Source organism: Rhipicephalus microplus, chromosome X, assembly GCF_043290135.1.
Source record: "Rhipicephalus microplus isolate Deutch F79 chromosome X, USDA_Rmic, whole genome shotgun sequence".
In the NCBI taxonomy this organism is placed as follows: Eukaryota; Metazoa; Arthropoda; class Arachnida; order Ixodida; family Ixodidae; genus Rhipicephalus; species Rhipicephalus microplus.
Window position 1 is genome coordinate 150,815,011 of NC_134710.1, and position 8,677 is coordinate 150,823,687.

Sequence of the window (8,677 nt, forward strand, 5' to 3'; positions counted from 1 at the left end):
ACTCATGAATGAGTTCGCCGACCTATGAGCGACACGTTGTTGGTTTAATTTAGCGTATATAGCGGCTTAGAGGGGTGTCATCTACACCGCATCACATCTGAAATGTGTGAAAAAGCACGCTTTCACGATATCGGTTGCAGCCTCGAACAATACAAACGCACCTGTCAAAACGTCGGCCTTGGCAACCTCACAACCTTCGCGTTAAGCTTGCGAAGCTAGTGATTGTGCCGTTGTCCGAATGCGTGATGGACGTTATATTTTTTTTCCACGCGGTTTCGAATGTAGCTCGAAGCGCTCTTTCGCGTAAAATTTGAACAATATACACGAAAAGAAAAGAAAACGAGAATGGCAACACAACGTTGCTGCATGCAGGAACTGTGAGTGTAGTGGCCGCGACCACAGTCCTTTCACGCTTCAGTTCTCGCTTGGGCGACGATCCAGAAGCCGCACTCTCGATCTATCACTTTCAATCATATTTTCACTCTCGCATGACGCGACGCACAACACGGTTACTGACCGTTACATGGACAGACAGTCATTGGTATCACGGCCTCTATTATTATTATTTATTATTATTATTATTATTATTATTATTATTTTTATTATTATTATTATTATTATTATTATTATTATTATTATTATTATTATTACCGGCGTTATTACTATTTGCTTTTTTCATTGCACACTCAGGGAAATACGCGGCGTAAAGATAGCGCCAAAATAGCGCTGCCAAGTACTTCTCTCGCCGCGTTCGCTTCCGTTAGCTTTGATCGGCGAGCATCGGGACCTAAAATAGCATCGCAAATACGGGCAGATTGAAGCTGTTCTCAGAAGCGTTGCAGTGCACCACAGCGTCGTTGCCCAATTAAACAACGTAATTGGAAGTATATTGCGCAAACAATTGACTGCGTCCTCCTGCCATGCGAATCTTTTGACTGGTTTGTTTGAGGTAACTAAAATAGATATGCTTGCTCGGCTACTTAGAATGCGCGAGAACGCCAATTCCTTCAGTGTACTGCATTCGGAACGTTTTCATGGCAAACGCTGTAGGCTTGAAAGAAAGAAGCAAATAAATAAATAAATAAAACAATAAAGAGAAAGTGCAGACATTATGTATGTATGACGTGACGAGAGACTCCAAATTTATTTCTGATCACCGGACACTACTTAGCGAAGACCTAAATATGCACAGAGGTGTGCATTTTCATTTCTATATTAAAGGCGCGACGCAGGATCTTCCCAAATAATCGTCGTTTTGCTGCATTAAAAGAAAGAGCTTATTGCCTTACGGATCGACTGCCGCAATTTTTTTTTTAGAATGCGTCAAGTGCGATCGGAGTTGCAGGAATTCGGCGCGCGCTAGCGCTTTCTCTCCTTTCCTACCGGTGGACGGGCTCAAAGTTACACAGGGAAGATAATGACGAAGGGTCAGAACATGGAGAAAGGAAACAACTGATTCCTTCCTCCGTGGGTCAAAAGATGCGTTCCTTCGTCAGCGCGTGTCATGACTTTGAACGCTTTCGTTTTTTTTTTTTCTACGAACGCGCCGCTTTCGTATGATTGCGATCGCGCGCGAACACGTGGCGGCACCCCGCGGCGGCCCTCATAACTCTGCAGCTGTAGACATGGCCTCCGAGATGGTGGGTTTGCGGCGTAAACCCGTCACGCGCCCGCCATCTCGGTGGCGATGCTCTAAGCTCAAATGAGCCAGTTGCCGTGAGCTTTGGGTTCGTGGCACGACCATTTGGATTTGTTATTGTTGCTCGACGTTATTAGTTGCAGTTTAAGGAAAACGACTTTTGTAAATTCCGCTTTGTGATATACGGCTACCATTGCGGAGAACTGGTTTACGCTCACGTGCAACATCAGTGTTAAGATGTAACCACAGAAACATCTGCTGAGCCGTCTATAATTACTTATGCGAGACTAAGCAACAACCATGTTAATTTTGGCAGAAATAACTCGAGCGCAAATATGACGCATTCGCAGTCGCACAGACCGACACATTTCGATGAGGGTGAAATGATATAACACACGCGTGTGCACATTTTGGTGCTCGTTGAGGATGTCCGGGTGGTCAAATAAGTACGAGGTTCCCCAATACTGTGAACCTCATGATCATCTCGTGGTTTTGGTGCTTAATACCCCAGAAATTATTATTATATTTTGACCTACAGATTCATTTTATTGTTTGATTATATGCATTATTACTTATTAAAAATAGCACCCGGTTTGGGGCTTATCCACCAGAGCGGGTGCACGGCAGGAGCATTAAGGATTAATCGTCACCTTCTTTATGGCCAGGATTGTCTATGTTTGATATATGTAACTTGCTTAGTATTTAAAAAGACCTAGAACTGCCCAGAACACGAAACGAGATGAATCCACTGATGGAGATTGTCCGCCGCATTGACTCAAACCAACTCTTTTTGTGTGTGTGTGTGTGTGCGTGTGCGTGTGTGCGTGTGTGTGTGTGTGTGTGTGTGTGTGTGTGTGTGTGTGTGTGTGTGTGTGTGTGTGTGTGTGTGTGTGTGCGTGTGCGTGTGCGTGTGTGTGTGTGTGTGTGTGTGTGTGTGTGTGTGTGTGTGTGTGTGTGTGTGTGTGTGTGTGTGTGTGTGTGTGTGTGTGTGTGTGTGACTTCCCGTCATCTGATGCACCGCCATCATCATCGACGGAGGGTGGGATGGGACAGGGGTTAATTTCCTCGTCCCTCTGCTTCACCCGAAGGAACTTTTAATAAAGCTTATTCATTCATCATTGAAAGCCACCAAAAATTACGTGTGACGCCTCTGGCCGTAAAAACATGAACGCTCCGATGTATGTGTCTACGTGACCGTTGATTGTTATACGCGGTCGACGATTTCTTTCGTTAGAGTTGAAATATTGTTTGTATCGTTATGGTAAAATATATTACTCTAGAAATGTGTACCTATAGGCCTGCGTTAGTAGTATGTATTAACGTACCACAGAAAGCGCACCACAGAAATACGCACCACAGAAAGCAAATATGTGTCAAACAACTCTTAAACACAGCCATGCATATATAGTATAGTGTAGCAAGAGGGCCGAAAAACGAAATGAGAGTGAGGAAGGGTGATGTAAATTTGAAGAGGAGAGTAAAGCGTAGCATAGCCAGTGAGGTATATCATGGGCGAAAAAGGGAAGTGACGGTCGGAAGGAGTGAAGTGAGGATGAGAAAGAGGGGAAGAAGCGGCTAAAGTACAGGTTAGCCTTGCACCATGTAGTGTATGAAACGAGCGGGAAAGGAAAATGGGGGTGCGGAGACATGATGTGCTGGGGAGGAGAAGGAGGAGAGAAAGCCACCAGCTCCCCTGTTTCCCCAGTGTTTGCACCACTATTCCGAGTCTGCGCAAGTTTTTCGTGTGTACGGCGTAATTAGGTGAACGTTGTAAATTTGTGTCAAATCGGATCATATTTTAAAAGTATACCCGTGTTGAACGGGCACTAGAAAGTATTTTAAGCAAGAAGACATTTTTCTGAAAAAGAGTTCCACGCACAAACACACTACAGAGAGCAAACTCCTTTACAGAAGCGGTCTTTTCTGGAAATAGCGTTCGATGACCTCTTTCACGGTGGTTGAAGAGTATAGCTTCGAAACCAGCGCGCGCCAGCAATTCCGAACATGGCAGCGCCCGCTAGACTCGACGGTCCGCTTCGACGCAAACTTGCCCTTGACGCTCAATTAGAGGGCTCTATGAAACAAATGAACGGTCTAGTTAGCTATCGCTTTGTGCCATCTCACGATCAGGACAAATTGTCAGGCAGGCTTTTTCGTTATTAGATGAGCACCAAGAGTTTGATAGTGGTTCATGGAAATAGTGCAGCGCAGTTACGAATACATCGCTGCAGAAGCTCCAAGACAAATCTAAAGTGATTACAAACGTCGGTCTGGAACTTACGGGCCACTGAGCGCATGACGACAATGTGATAAACTCGAAACGGAGGGCACCAGGATCGATGGATGCAGCCATGTTTTATTTTTTCCTGACGCTGCCGTCAGCTTACCAAACGTGTGAACGCAGACGCCAGGGGGACGCTTAGCGGACGACGCGAAGCAGATTCATCCATGTGGAGGGACTAATCGCATTTAACATTGTTTAAGGGGCCCTGTATCTTAGCGCTGAAGGGAACTACTAAGACAGAGTTATAGATCGCATCGGGAATATCACACGGGGACGTTCGGACTCGCGCGCGATTTTTCACAAGCGGGAAAAACATGTTCGGCAGGCGTTTGTGTGTCGGCATTCCAGTATAGTCCGAGCGTCTCTTGCCAACCCCGGGAACCAAGTACACGGCGGCGCATGAAAAAAAGCAGCGTATGCAACGGTCGGAAGTCGAACACCCAGAGTTTAATCAGACTGTAAAAAGAGAAACGCTTCTTTGACCAGTGCAACATACCTTCACATTGGTGTTTTTTTATCTGTTATTCTTACATTTACTTAAAGAAACCAGTAGCGCAACAAGTTTAATTCACATATCGACATTCACCGTATTATTTGCATTGCTTCTCTTTGTTTTTTCTGCTAGCGCCACGTTTTCCGTAGCGTATTCGAAAGAAAACACTTAAGGCAATCTTTGGTACCATGTGTCTGCGCCGCAGAGCCTCTTCGTTAAAAGTCTTTCAACTTCGTAAAAGACCAATTTTGTGAAAGACTTTTTGCGCGCCCGCGTGACAAAGGTATAAGACGACGTGAAGAGAGATTGTGCAGAACGAAGCACGGATATGAAGGGCCGAGAATAAAACAATGTCGTTTCCTGTTGGTTTCTTCCTCCTACACACTCCCGGAGGTTTCGAACACGAGATCATTCAGCAATAACCTCTTTCGCAGGTCCCATCGATTCGCGAAACGGAAGATGCGTTTCGAAGGCACAAGGGTGGAAGTGGACGGCACTACCTTCAGCTATTACGGAAAACTTACGTGAATTGCAAATGTAGTTTCTACGTGGAGAGGGCGAAAACCGAACGCCATCAGCGCCTCGCGTTTTGTTTCAGCTTGTCGATCCATTAAGTTTAGTGGGGAAAAAAAAAAAGCCACTGTGGGGCAGTTGTTTCGTTCTGTCCACGGCCGTTCGCTCAGAGTAGAAACAGGATCACTTTGACCCATTTCCGGCCTATAGAGCGCGTCGAATGTGGAACTCGCCGGTGCAGAGTTTCTTTGCGCCGCTGTCACAAACATTGGCAAATCAAACGGCGCCGGAAAAGAGCGTAAATGTCGCGTTCGATTTCACCTGCACCTCCGCACCGCCACAAAGGGGGACGCTGTTCCTAATGAACGCGGAAGCGGTCGTTACACGCTGTCGTCCTGCGCTGCGCGTGTTCGCAACGAGCGAACGGCGTGCGGTCGACCTGTCATGAGGGAACGAGGATGCGTGCGCCGTGCGTGCACGCGCGGCCGTTGCCGCGCTCGCGAAATTGTGCGTGAAGCTCTTAAACGGAGTTGCGGAAAGAACGGAACCGCAGCAGCCTTCGATCGTGGCCGCCGCTGCGGACGTCGCCCGTGGGTTTCCCCGAAGCCCACGCAACTGCGAGAACACCCGAACGAGCTTTATCGAGGGTGAAAACGAGTGCCCAAGTATCGCACATTCCCAGATTGTGGTTATAAGAGGGAAAAGAAAAGTGAGCCCCGTAACTGTCTGCATCAGCGTGCGACACCTCAACAGTAGCTCACAAGGCTGGGGGTGAGGAGGGATTAAAAGGATAGGATTTAAGGTATATATATATAGAGAGAGAGATGCGCTAGGACAGCGAGGGACGACATAGGAAAAATAGGAGAGATAAGAAAGATGGAAGCACGGTCACAGGAGTCCGAGGACGGGGCACCACTTGCGAGAGCTCTTGTCGGCGACAGGAGATGGCGTAGGGCTAATCTAGTCGGCCAGAGCTGCGCTGACGTCGTCGTAGGGGACCGGCGGCAGGAGGTGGCGTAGGACCAACCCAGTCGGCCAGAGCTGCGCTGTCGTCGGAGATCGCGAGGGCACAACCGGTCGGCACGGAATCCAGCGAGCGAACAGTCTCAACCACGTTATGCGAAGTGCTATTCTGGGCGTCGTCGATTTTCACCGGGTCGTCAGCTCTGATTGGCTCGAAAGGCTGCTATGACCTCGCTGATTGGCTCGAAATTATGTCATTGCAGAATTTACCAAAAATACGGTCGAGCATTCTTTTCTAGAGTGGCCGGCTGTGGACTAACAACAACTGCAAGGACATGGTACCTTGCGCTTGCTGTTACGTTTGTGTTTGCCTTATATAGCGCGTGGACCTGAGAAGTGGGACGGCCACAAATGGTCAGATTAAGGCATTGGCCTGTTCTTTCTTTTCTTTTTGCAGGAGACCGTGGCCAGGTCGCTGATTGACCACTTGTTGTTCAGACTGTACATCGAAGTTGGTTTGTTACGTCGTTAAAGGGCCCTGTTGACGTGACGTTAGGATGAGATGCGCTCTCGCCTGGTCGATTTGCGAGAGATACCTGTTGTGAAGGGTCTCCCACTCTGCTTTGCCATGCAGTCGCATGCCCGTCTCGCGTGCTATCGTGCGCACTGATTTTACATCGTTTTCTGCGCGTGCGAGTCGGAAAACACGAAATCCTGACTGGCTCAACGCTTAGTGCTGACGTTCCACGTGTTTCGTCAAGAAATAAGAGGCAAGAAGGAGGCAACGCTTGAAGGAAGGGTAGTAAAGGCGAGAAATAAACCGTTGTCTCGTCGCTGAGCTCGGTGTGGTTGAGGGGCCCTTTGGAGGGCTCATCACCGATCAATAAACGACACGAAGAGAGCGTCGCACGTCACGACATGCTATAGTGCTGCTGCTGCTGCTGCTGAGAGGTTCACTGTACAGGCCCCGTCGGAGATATTGATTGTACACGGATAGCTGCAAAGCGCTGTCTATAAACTGCGTTATGCCGCGAGAATGTCTTCAGATAGTATAGTCGAGGCATAGAAGCAGATAAGCAGAGGAAAAAATTCTCATTGCACGAGAATTCGAGTGTTCTCTCATTTCCTGTACATGTACATTTGCAAGGAAAGTTTCTGCTTTCTTGCTTTTTAAGAAATGTCGGTAATGTACTCCTTGGGGCTTACTTCTACTCGAACAATAACTGTGATTTATCACGCGCGCCTTTTGTTTTTTTGTTTCTTTGCACGCCCGATATCTACCGGTTATGAACTGCATGCTTGTTATCAATGTTCTTCGATTGGGCTGTCGACGGCGGGATATGAGACAGCGGTCTGTCGATTTCATTTTATTGCTATACCGCATAGCGGGGGTGTATATAGACCAACTCTCTATGACCAAAATTTAATTAGTGGAGACGATCACGTCATTTGGTGCAGGGAAATTTCAAGTGACGAGAGGTATATATACATCATTACTGTTTTTTCCAGCAGAAACGGAGATGATTAAAGTCCTGAAACTTCTTAACACCCAGATACCTTAGGCATAGTAACTTCGTACTTATTTTTGTCTGTATTGATGCAATGAAAAGCTGCCAAAACATTATCAACAATATTCTGCGCGATTTCCATAATTACGCATGGATGTACATTAAAGCCTTTTATTTGAAATGCAGTGCTATACTTCAGCCAGACGGACGCTGTGACTTATCACGCCAGCGTATCCGTCACACGCTGCTATGCCTTTGATAAATATCATCATCATCGTCATCATCATCACCGTCATCATCATCATCATCAGCCTGACTACGTCCAGTGCAGGACAAAGGCCTCTCCCATGTTCTGCCAGTTAATCCGGTCCTGTGCTTGCTGCTGCCAATTTATACCCGCAAACTTCTTAATCTCATCTGCCCACCTAACCTTCTGTCTCCCCCTAACCCGCTTGCCTTCTCTGGGAATCCAGTTAGTTACCATTAATGACCAGCGGTTATCCTGATGAATATATGAGCCATTAAAAATGATTTCAGCTCGGCGATGCTCAGTGGCTGTTCGGAACTGAAGCAAATGAATTTTTCGCGATTTTATTTCTAATCTCGATCATATGCATGCCAATCGAATGATGAAGAGCGTGTGCACTTTGTAATTCTGACACATGACTTGATTAATGGGACGCAGAATCGATTTGTACGACGGCGCGAGGACGCGGTAATTCTTGAGTGCGAATATAAAAGGTCAGTCTAGTAAATTCTTTGTATGGTGATGATTAATATGTGGGGTTTAACGTCCCAAAACCACCATATGATTATGAGAGACGCCATAGTGGAGGGCTCTGGAGATTTAGACGACCTGGGGTTCTTTAACGTGCACCCAAATCTGAGCACATGGGCCTACAACATTTCCGCCTCCATAGAAAATGCAGCCGCCGAGGCCGGGATTCTGTCGCGCGGCCTGCGGGTCAGCAGACGAGTACCTTAGCCACTAGACCACTGCGGTGGGGCAAATTTTCTGTACGAAAACCCTGTAACTTATGTAAGAAGGAAAGTGTAAACTAAAGGGCTCGTTTTCTTTGTTAAGTACATTATTAAATTGTGTGTGTGAGAAGTCTGTCTGTCTGTCTAGTGGGAATCGTCTGTTAGTTCTCATTATTAAAGTAACTTACGTGCTTATGTATTTTACATAATTTTAAGCACTGCGAAGTATACATGGCACCATGCATAACTTCGCATGGCTGTGTATGCGGATGGCTCATGTGTTGTCGCAGCAGCTC

General features: G+C 46.9%; 1 protein-coding gene across 1 annotated transcript in view; it reads right to left on the minus strand.

The window, feature by feature from the left end:
* The window catches only part of Culd (CUB and LDLa domain), a 67,461-nt gene that overhangs the window by 33,894 nt on the left and 24,890 nt on the right, over nucleotides 1–8,677 (minus strand). The window lies entirely within an intron of this gene.